An 11,944-nucleotide genomic window follows, 5' to 3' on the forward strand; every position below is an offset into this window, starting at 1 on the left:
ACTATACATGCTTGTGTTTGGGATTGTATTTGAGCACTTATTTAATTATGCTTATGTGATAAATGTTTAATTGTATGTATGCATAATTATATGAATGCTAGGAGTTGATAGGTAGTACATCCCACACACACATGTACACTATCATATTTATAAACACTACAAGAAATCCCACTTTTAGCGATGAAAATTTTCGTCGCTAAAAGCCAAAATTTCGTAGCTAAAGAGTTTTAGTGACGAAAATTTTCGTCGCTAAAAGACTGGCGTAAAAGGGTTTTATCGGTGAAAAATTCGAATCGTCGCCAAAAGCAATCTTTTTAGCAACGAAAATTTTCGTTGCTGAAAAAACTTGACAAGACTTTTAACAGCGAAAATTTTCACTGCTAAAAAGATACGTTCCACTTTTAGCGATGAAAATTTTCATAGCTAAAAAAACTTCATAAGACTTTTAGCAGCGAAAATTTTTACTGCCAAAAATATATGTTCCACTTTTAGCGACGAAACTTTTCGTCATTAAAAAAACTTTACAAGACTTTTAGCAGCGAAAATTTTCGCTGCCAAAAATATAAGTTCCACTTTTAGTGACGAAAATTTTCGTCGCAAAAAAAGCTTTACAAGACTTTTAGCAGCAAAAATTTTCACTGATAAAAATATTCGTTCCACTTTTAGCGATGAAAACTTTCATCGCTAAAAAAACTTTATAAGACTTTTAGCAGCGAAAATTTTCGCTGCCAAAAATATAAGTTCCACTTTCTAAAAAAAACTTTACAAGACTTTTAGCAGTGAAAATTGTCGCTGCTAAAAATATTCGTTCCACTTTTAGCGGCGAAAATTTTCGTCGCTAAAAAAACTTTACAAGACTTTTAGCAACGAAAATTTTCGTTGCTAAAAATATTCGTTCCACTTGTAGAGACGAAAATTTTCATCACTGAAAAACCTTTACAAGACTTTTAGCAGCGCAAATATTCGCTGCTAAAAAATATTCGTTCAACTTTTACCTACGAAAATTTTCGTAGCTAAAAGTCTCTTTTTTTTAAAAAATATTACAGCACAAAATTGCACAAAAAAATATTTTTCTTAATATACACCTGTTACAATATATACACTTGTTATAATATATTTCATCATATTCTTCCTGAAATACACTTGTTATATAATATATTTCATCATATTCACATTCACATTCACATCCATATAAACCCAAACTAGTAAATCCATCCAAACATAAAAGTACATTCATCCAAACACAAACAATCTTATCCACATCACATTCATTCACGCATAAATACATATAAGTTTAACATCATAAATAAAAATATAAAAAATAACAAAGATGAAAGCGGAGGTGGTGGGACATCGGTGGGTAAGCGTGCAGCGAGAGCCTGAAACAACTTACCGCAATAATCCTTAAACCGCTCCTTAATCATGTCGTCGACAGCATGGGAGATGTACGAAGCACTCAAATCCTAGTCAAATTTATCCTACAGTTTCGTAAATAATAGATTAAGATAATAAACTTATTAAGAAAATAACTTAACCGTAAATGAACTTTTATAAAATAAATTAGGATTTATAAGTATACGTTAAGGTTAAGGTTAAGGTTAAGGTTAAGGTTAAGGTTTAGGTTTAGGTTAAGGTTTAGGTTAAGATTTAGGTTAAGGTTATAGGTTTTGGTTAAGGTTTAGGTTTAGGTTATAGGTTATAGCTTTAGGGAATTGAGAATAGGTTAAGGTTTAGGTTTAGGAAATCGGGTTCGGGTTTGGGATCGGGTTTAGGTTTTGGTTTTCATGTTTAGGTTTAGGTTTAGGTTAGGGAGTTGAGATTAGGATTAGGTGTAGGTTTAGGTTTAGGGATTTGATAATACATTTAAGTTTTATGTTTAGGTTTAGGTTTAGGTTTAGGTTTTAGTTTATAGGTTTAGGTTTTAGGTTTAGGTTATATGTTATAAGTTTCGGTTATATGTTATAGGTTATAGGTTATAGCTTTAGGCAATTGAGAATAGGTTAAGGTTTAGGTTTAGGAAATCGAGTTTAGGTTCGGGATCGGGTTTAGGTTTGGGTTTTCAAGTTTAGGTTTAGGTTTAGGTTAGGGAGTTGAGATTAGGATTAGGTGTAGGTTTAGGTTTAGGGATTTGAGAATACATTTAGGTTTTAGGTTTAGGTTTAGGTTTAGGTTTTAGGTTTTAGGTTATAGGTTAAGGTTTAGGTTTTAGGTTTAGGTTAAGGATAGGGTTAGGTTATAGGTTATAATTTTAGGTTATGGGTTATAGGTTATAGGTTAAGGTTTAGGTCATAGGTTTTGGTTTAGGTTAAAGTTATAGGTTTAGGTTTAGGTTAAGGTTTAGGTTATAGGTTTAGGTTAAGGTTTAGGTTTAGGTTATAAGTTATAACTTTAGGGAATTGAGAATAGGTTAAGGTTTAGGTTTAAGAAATTAGGTTCTGGTTCGGGATCGGGTTTAGGTTTGGGTTTTCAAGTTTAGGTTTAGGTTTAGGTTAGGAAGTTGAGATTAGGATTAGGTGTAGGTTTAGGTTTAGGGATTTGAGAATACATTTAGGTTTTAGGTTTAAGTTTAGGTTATAGGTTATAGGTTATAGGTTATAGCTTTAGGGAATTGAGAATAGGTTAAGGTTTATGTTTAGGAAATCAGGTTCGGGTACGGGATCGGGTTTAGGTCTGGGTTTTCAAGTTTAGGTTTAAGTTTAGGTTTGGGAGTTGAGATTAGGATTAGATGTAGGTTTAGGTTTAGGGATTTGAGAATACATTTAGGTTTTAGGTTTAGGCTTAGGTTTTAGGATTAGGTTTAGGTTTAGGTTATAAGCGTAGGTTATAGGTTCAGGTTTTGGTTAGGTTATAGGTTAAGGTTTAGGGAATTGAGTTTAGGTTATAGGTTAAGGTTATAGGTTAAGGTTATAGGTTATAGGTTTAGGTTAAGGTTTAGGTTTAGGTTATAGGTTTTGGGATTTGAGAACAGGTTTAGGTTATAAGTACAGGTTTAGGTTAGGGTGTAGGTTAAGGTTTAGGGAATTGAGTTTAGGTTATAGGTTATAGGTTTTTGGTTAAGGTTTAGGTTTAGTTATAGGTTTTGGGATTTGAGAATAGGTTTAGGTTAGGTTTTAGGTTAAGGTTTAGGGAATTGAGTTTAGGTTATAGGTTCAGCTTATAGGTTATAGGTTTAGGTTTAGGTTATAGGTTTTGGGATTTGAGAATAGGTTTAGGTTATAAGTATAGGTTTAGGTTAGGTTGTAGGTTAGAGTTTAGGGAATTGAGTTTAGGTTATAGGTTATAAGTTTAGGTTAAGGTTTAGGTTGTAGTTATAGGTTTTGGGATTTGAGAATAGATTTAGGTTATAGGTTAAGGGTGTGGTCCTTGCAAATACAGATATAAACATGGCCTATCCAAATGGCCAGGCCACTCCAATGCCGTCCATAGGAAATGGACAGCTTCATCATGGTCATAGCAGCAGTTCCCATCTTCCGGGGACCCTCGTTCATCCAGATAGCTCCGACGCACATCCGGGTCTACTCCATTAATTTCAAGTAAATACATAAACATGGCCTGTCCAAATGGTCAGGCCCCTCCAATACTATCCATAGAAAATTGACAACTTCATCATGGTTATAACAGCAGTTCCCACATTCCAGGGACCCCTGCTCAACATCCGGATAGCTTCGACGCACATCCGGGTCTGCTCATTTAAATAAAATGGATTATCAAGATCATTTAAATAAAATCAGGTCCAATCAACAATCTGACCTGGAGGATTCTGTTAGCATTGTTGACGACACCTCGAACCTTGTTTAAATCCAGGTTGCAATCTGTGGCCACTGATGCTATTTGTCTTTCTGTGAAGTTGGCGACGATTTCTGCATCAAACCCGGCGAAAGCAGCCCTAATGATAACGAACATTTCTTTCCATGAATTCATTATCTCTCTCTCTCTCTTTTAATTTTTTAACTTTCCATTACAATAATAACTACCTAAAATCATGGCATTTTCTCAAGATAGAAGTCCAATCCATCCCAACTTGTGCACCTGTTAGGACAAGCAATTCAAACAACATCCTGCAATACATTTAAATGCCTAATCAGTCTCACTCCAGTCTTATATATTGAATGCCTAATGTACAGTCTCTTGAATTGGTGCAAACCATACCTAAATTGAGTGTAATGAATTAAAGAACGAAGAAATTTGACATGTAACTACATACAAGAAAGATAAAGGATATGCATATCTGGAGTGCTGTTATTCTCACATTGCTGTGAGAGAGTAGGGTTTCATCATATATATTAATCAACCTATGGAATTTTATGATCATATGAAGCTAAGGCATGCATGCAAACCAAAAAGGCACTCCATGATCTAAAAAAAGCATCTAAAGCTTGGTTACGAAGGTTAGAGAATACTTTCTTCAAGTGATTTTATTTTCCCTTTTACTAATACATGCACTTTTGTGAAGAAATATATAAATCAAACTTTGTGTTGTTGACATAGATAATTTGATCATCACAAGTGGTGTTGTAGGATATGTGAAAATTTCGAAAAATCTCTCTCAAAATTTTAAGATAAAGGACTTTAAAGACCTTCAATACTTTTTAGGTAAGAGTGCTATCAATTTTGATCCTTTGAAAGAAGCTCATTGTTAGCTTAGTTGTAAAGTTTGGTTTATTGTGAAACAAAACCAATTGATCCTTTGAAAGAAGCTCATTGTTAGCTTAGTCTCTCTCTTGAAGCAAAAAAAGAAGAAGAAAAAAAAATCTCTTTTATGTTTTTTCAATCCATCTTCCATTTTCTTCTTAACAAGAAAATCCATATTTACTAATATTCTCATTTTTCTATTTTTCAAAAGAATGAGTTCGGACTCCGAAAGCGTCGGCTCCAGCACTCGTACTTTCAGCCCAAACCCTAACCAAGGACTCCAAAATTACTAAGTACTCATAAACATTCATTGCAAGCATTTTCTGTCTATGTGCATGACGACCATACTGTTGAGATCAATCCTCTTATTTTCATTTACAGAAACTAGTGGATGACAAATTATGTGTAACATAGAGAGATGGTTAACCACTTGTGCAATTAGGGAAGGTTCAAAAGGACATACATATTTAAAAGTTGGTCAAATCATTAACAGACGTATTATGGACAGAGACATTGTTTTCATTAATAGGCTACCTAGTACTCATAAAAATTCATTGCAAGCATTTTCTGTCTATGTGCATGACGACCATACTGTTAAGATCAATCCTCTTATCTTCATTTACAGAAACTAGTGGATGACAAATTATGTGTAACATATAGAGCTGGTTCAGCCACTTATGCAATTAGGGAAGGTTCAAAAGGCCCAGATTTCCACATCAAGCATCAGTTGCATACATATGATACAGAAGGACAAAACTATCACCTTCAACATGACTATCGAACAAGTTTCCTCACCAAAAATTCAGATCACATTCCATCATGGCATGTGTCCAATTTTTGTGGAAGCACAAAGTAAATGATTGATACACATTGTGCACAAGATGACCAACCTTGTATACAAATGTCATCTCTGTCCTCATACATTGTGCACAAGATGACCAACCTTGCATACAAAGTTTATTTTCTCAGCTTAATCCAGGGATGCTAGAGACAATTGAGAAAGATCTCCAAGGAACCTCATGAGCCTCCCCACACCTCAGATTGCATATGGTCATGGTTCAAATGTAAAACGGTAACACAAAAACAAAAAATTAACATCACTATCATACATGGAATTTGACAAAAATGAACTAGGCTCATGTATCATACTTTCAAGGAAAATGTGTACCTCCCTTGTTATGTCAATAGCATGAGAAGGACCTGAAGTCAAGGATTTGTGTACCTGATCAGAGTTCAGAGAAGTTATTAAGAATAGAAACATGACCAAATGACAATAAGCCAGCTTATAAAAATAAATGGTTAAGATTTTTAAACAAAATTATCATTATGGTTTCAAAGAGGGTCCATTTATCTCCCCAATGTTGAGTCATCTCAAAAGTAAAGGATTAGCAAAAAGCCAAAAACCAAACAATAGTATTGCAAAGGGCCAGTGTAGCTAAGTTACAGTGAAGACAGCACACAGAGAAATGGAGAAATTACAACGATTACTTTATATCAGGAGGCAAAGAGCACTAAGTACAATGTAGCTAACAAAGGAGTTTTTTCCTAGAAACATTGTGATTTTAAGACTGAACATTAGGTGAAATAAAGAAATGGCAATTTCAAAACCAAATGATACTTACACAGATTTCTTTGGCATTAGACTTCTACCAGTTTGTAGAAAGTCTTATTGTTGCATACATGGAATATTGTTGCAGCATTTTCTTAATGATTTGTTTACAGCACATCTGTAGTAGGCTTGGATTAACAGCCTAGTTCACCAAACCATGGACTGTTCTTGCATCTTTTTCTTAACTATTTTCTTAACTAATGGTTTGCAAACAGACAAAAATGAAAAAGTTGAAACAACAGTCGAAATTTGATGGTGGAGCATGCAGATTTTTAGATTTCCCACCTTCATTTTGCCAATGATACACTCCGTGGCAGATCATTGAATCGGTCAAGTTACTACGAATTTTTTAAGCTAGATCATTTGCATGATCAGCAACACCCTATCTATCATAACCAACATCTGCAACCTATCATCCAATACAAATGATGGGAAGTTCGTTGTATTGGATTGAATTATCTATCTTCCTCCAGTTGATCAGAAGGAGATTCTCCAATGTGACTTATAGAGTTGTGGCCCACCTGGATGGAAGGCAAATATCCTAATTAGATCTCAAGCAATTAAAATAATCATGTAGATATCTATCAAAATGACCTTCAGCCTAAAATTCTTATTCAAAAAATAAAAATAAAATTGGATGACTTATAGTAAAATGTGAACCAAAGATACATTTGGGCAAAAACCCCAATATAAGCCTCCAAGAGAATTGGTACCAAAATAGTACAAACGACACAAGAATGTCAGAATTATTTAATTTTCAATATTTTTTGGTCAAAAATTATTTATTTTTTTCAAATTATGAGGGATTTCAATTTTTCCATAAATGGTTGCTTCACTACCATGTGGGAAAGATGCACTAGTTTGTCCACATATATAAAGGACACAAACCAAGACATCAAATTTTTTATTTTATCCACTTGGAAATAAAGACATGATAACATCTGTTGAGAGGCAAAAGGAAAACATTACAAGAGAAACAGTCTGCATTTGCCAGATTCATCAATTTTTAAATTGCGGACTATTCTTGATTCAGAAAACATCCTAAATAATTCAAGCCATTTATTCTATAATTTAAGAGAGGGAACCTAAAAACGTCCCAAAAGATCATTTTCTAAGATATTTTATATTTCAAAATACATGTGACTGCAATTTGGATTTAAGCCAAAAAAAAAAAAACCACAACTGTAAAAGTAAAAGAATCATGGGAAGATCAAACAAATTATAAAAATCCAAAAAGAAATTAGTGTTATAGCATTGGAAATAGATCAATTGCGAAAAGAGAGAGAGAGAGAGAGAGAGAGAGAGAGAGAGAGAGAGAGAGAGCAAAGCATATAATTATAAGACAGTAAAATGTGATTGTGAAAACAAGTCATGAAAGTATCAGAAGCCGATAACTATCAAATATTAATAAATTTTGAAGGTCAATTCTTGTAGACACCCATCAAGTAGTGACGTAAACATTAAAATCATAATGACCTGCCATAGATTGACTTTGGTAAGCTAATGTAGATCTTGTCTAACAAATCACTTCAATCCCCTAAGCCAAAATCTGTTTATCTACATACTCATCTAGTTTCCTCTTTGTCAAATTTCATATTAATGATTATTTTTCTTCATTGATATGAACTGAGTAGGATGTGGGAAATATATAAGCTTATTTTGTTTGTTGCATGAACTTAATGTAAGTAAATTATATGAACTTACTTATGAGTAACTAAAATGTACTTGTAAGTGTTCGAGGCCAAGCCACTTTGAACAATCCTATTACTGAAGGGAGGCATTATGCAAGCAACAATACAAGCAGACATCAAGAAAAGCAAGTTTCAACCCAACAACTAATCAGCATCTTTTCATTAATCAGCACCAATTGAAGTAAACATAAGATGGTCAATGGCTAATACAGTAATAATAATATTAACACCATGATAATGGGTTATATTAAAGCTAATCAAGATACCAGGTTTAGACAAAGGGTCACTCTCTTCATTGAACCATTTTCTTCAAAATCACGTTTGAAGAACTGAGCTGTCTCCATGTTGACTCCCATAGCTGCAAAAATAATGGCAAAATTGTCCTCCACTCCATCCTGTCAATTAATAAAAATGATTAAGAAAATCCACTTGTTGATCAACTGGTCCACACATATATATAAAAAATTCTTAAAAGGACTACAATCTACTTGTTGATTCAATTATTGTACGTTGTCTATATCTAAATCTATCTGTGATTCTACAGTTTAAAGAGCAAGATCATGAGACTCATTAGAAAGGTTTTAATGCGAGATTTCTTAGTTTAGCCATGAATAACAAAATGATGTGACATTTCCAAGAATATTGTAAACTAACCATAAGACATCCACAACTCAAGGAGGTTTAGAATGACTCTATAGTTGTGAGTAGAATAAGTTGTGTGCAGATGATTGACTCTCTTCCACCTTCCCTATAGTACATATTATCTAACAAAGCTGCATGTGTTTTATAATTCTACTGTAGTATCAGTTAGCATTTGAATGGTGTAGACTTGTAGGACTATTTATTTTCTTTTGGACAATTAGAGTCTTTTAGAAAATGAGATTTTGTTCCATAAACAATTTTATTCAGTTGCCAAATTGCTAATTACATGATATACTTGCATCATCTTTATGTACTCATTTGTGTTGACTATCACTATATGATCATCTTCCTTGGTCTAGTTTCAACACTGTTTACCATTTGCTATGCAGGAAAGACCTCACATGTTTCAATTTGTTCCTAGTAGAAAACAAGTAAGAAACAGAGCTTCTCTTGTTACATGGTACCATTTATATGGAATGATTTGCTTCTTTTTTAGGTCAAAGCATGTGAGGTTGCGCTCATTCAACATTGAAAACTTCTATGAATGTTATTTTTAATGGTGGGTGTTCAATACCCACTTTGTCGGGACTATTTTTTATCCCTCTCGGCTATGAAAGTGTCTGCGACCCATGATTCATTCGGTCCATCAGACAATAAACCATTTATAGCAGACACAGGACCTCAATTCAGGCTCAATCAATCTACAGGCCATGCCTAGGCCTGACTTTCAGGACCAACTAAATAACAGGTGGCAGCCTAGCCCGAATTCGGGCACTTAACACCCATAGACACAAAGGAACCACCAATAACAAAATTATCTTATACTCACCTACATTGAGAAACATCATAATTTTTAAAAATTATAACATGGACATCCCTAATCACAATAACGTCTACCCTAGATTAATTGCAACCGAAATAATCCGATTTTGAAAGGTGCGTTTGGCTACAACAAATATCCTGAATTTCATGATATTTGCTGTAACCAAACGCGCCCTGAGCAAAAAATCTACAAAATGAGATAAATAGAACCCTAATTTACACAAAATCGATTTCCGAACAAAGAGGAACAAAAGAATATGAATTTAAAGAATTTACACATTCCATTTATGAAACCCATGTTTGTCTCCTTTGTAAAATCCTAAAATCCCCCAATCCCCAATTTGTAAAATCAGAAAAACCAAATTCAGGGTCCACATTCAAATCTGAAAGCCCTAAAATCCCCAAATCCCTAAATGAGTGTCCACATTCGAATTGGAAATCCACAAATCACTAAATCCCCAAATTCATAAATCAACATTGAGATTGAGAGAGATTGAGAGGGCGAGAGAGAGAGAGAGAGAGAGAGAGAGAGAGAGAGAGAGAGATACCTCACGTTCGTGAATCTAATTGAATCGAGCTTCAGAGAGAGAAAGGGAGGTCGTGATTGAGAGAGGAATGAAGTGGTGCATGGATAGGGAGGGCCTTGGACCACCGCTCGGTCAAACGAGGATTGACAGGGAGAGAGATGGGGAGTCGAGGATGGGGTTGCTTTTGTCAGGAGTCGAGATGGAGAGAGATTGAGAGAGATGGGGAGTCAAGATAGAGAGAGAGAGAGAGAGAGAGAGAGGTGGGGAGAAGATAGAGAGAAAGGAACGAGAAGGCTTTTTGGTGGGGTGCTGGAATGAAATGTAGGCACGAAATGTGGGCACTGGAAGAAAACGTGGCCGCCCATTTGAGATGAAATGCGGCCCCACCCTAATATATATCATTTATCTGTGCCATTCATTAAATTCAACTAATGTTTTAGGGATTTATCCCAAAAAAATTGGAAAATAGAAGGCTCACATGGACCACACCAGAAATCAACGAAAGGCACTTAATCTCCACTGTTTCCCATGGTGTGGTCCACTTGAGCTTTCAATTTACCTACTTTTTGGGACTAATGCATTAAATTAATGTCAAAATGGATGGACGATTTAGATTAAATACAAACATTGTGGTGGGCTAATGCATTAAAAAAATTTTAACTTGTCAATTTTATTTTTCAGAATGTTAAATTTTTGTCGAAATCTCAGTGTTTTTTAAATCTCATTTTTTAATCATTAGTAATTTTTTAAACTAAATTTTCTTTTACAAAATGTCAATTTTATGTCAAAATGTCAATTTATTAATCTTAATTTTTCTTTTTTCTTTTTCAAAAATTTTAACAAAAATCTCATTTTTGTTATCAAACTTTTTAATTTTCTTCAAAATACAAATTCTGAATTTTTTTTCAAAATCTCAAATTTTTTTCCAAAAATCTATTTTGTTTTCAAACTTATCAATTTATTCAAATTTCTCAAAAATTTCAAGACACCATTTTTTTTAAAAGCACCATTTTTTTTTCAACTTTCAATTTTTTATTTTTTATTTTTTCAAAATCTCAGTGTTTTTTAAAATCTCTATTTTTTTTAAAAAAAATCTCTCTATTTTTCTCAAACATTTTCAATTTTCTTTTACACAATCCCATTTTTTTTACTTCTCAATTTTCGTTTTCAAAAAGTTAGTTTTTTGTTAAAATCTCAATTTTTCTTCAAAATTTCTAATCTTTCGAACTTCTCCATTCTCTTTTTCAATTTTTTTTTAACGAACTTGTCAATTCTTTACTCAAATTCTATTTTATTTTCAAAATCTCATTTTTGTTGTCGAACTTTTCAATATTTTTTCAAAATACAAAATCCCAATTTCTTTTCCAAAATTTATTTATTTTTCAAAGTTGTCAATTTATTCAAACTATCTTTCACACTCAACATGGACCAAGCACACAATTCCTGTTATCTCTTACTATAATGCATGGTAATTTCATTGAACCTAGAGCTCAACCCCAGGACACTGTCTTTGGGCTAGTAAGTCAGATTGCGGCAATGATGGAGCAACTAGACCAGTTGACTGCCCAATGGGATATATTGACTAATTTGAGCAGGCACCCTATAATCATCAAAATTCCTCATCGTTCAGACCCGAACAACCATGAGAAGTGGATTTACTTAAAAAATTCACTAAACTGCATCCTCCAATTTTTAATGACGCTTCCAATCCATTGATTGCTGAGGATTGGCTAAAAGGAATCAAGAAGATGTTAGAAGCTATGAACTGCCCTGATAGTCAGAAGGTCAAACTTACGACGTTTATCCTTCAAGGTGAAGCTGGTGTGTGGTGGAGAGTAGCTAAGCGGATGGTTCCAGTTGGACATGTTTAGACCTGGAATGAATTCCAGGATAAATTTTATGAGAAGCATTATCCGAAAGCATACTGCACCCAAAAGATGGTAGAATTTATGAAATTATAACAGGGTTCCATGTCTATAGCCTAATATGAGGTGAAATTCACAGATTTGTAAAGGTATGTT

At 33.8% G+C, this 11,944-nt stretch overlaps 1 long non-coding RNA gene across 6 annotated transcripts; it reads right to left on the reverse strand.

The window, feature by feature from the left end:
* Positions 1–3,683: 3,683 nt before the first annotated feature.
* On the reverse strand, positions 3,684–8,298 carry LOC131239867 (uncharacterized). Of its 6 annotated transcripts, none has more exons than XR_009168463.1 (4): positions 8,199–8,298; positions 5,801–5,854; positions 3,975–4,058; positions 3,684–3,886 (listed from the first exon to the last, which is right to left on the reverse strand). It is a non-coding gene; the product is annotated as an uncharacterized LOC131239867 (long non-coding RNA). The 6 variants fall into 6 exon arrangements; XR_009168462.1 differs by having other exon boundaries at positions 5,576–5,854; XR_009168464.1 differs by lacking the exon at positions 8,199–8,298 and adding an exon at positions 6,255–6,360.
* Positions 8,299–11,944: the final 3,646 nt, after the last annotated feature.

The sequence above is a fragment of the Magnolia sinica genome, chromosome 3 (assembly GCF_029962835.1).
Source record: "Magnolia sinica isolate HGM2019 chromosome 3, MsV1, whole genome shotgun sequence".
NCBI lineage: Eukaryota > Viridiplantae > Streptophyta > Magnoliopsida > Magnoliales > Magnoliaceae > Magnolia > Magnolia sinica.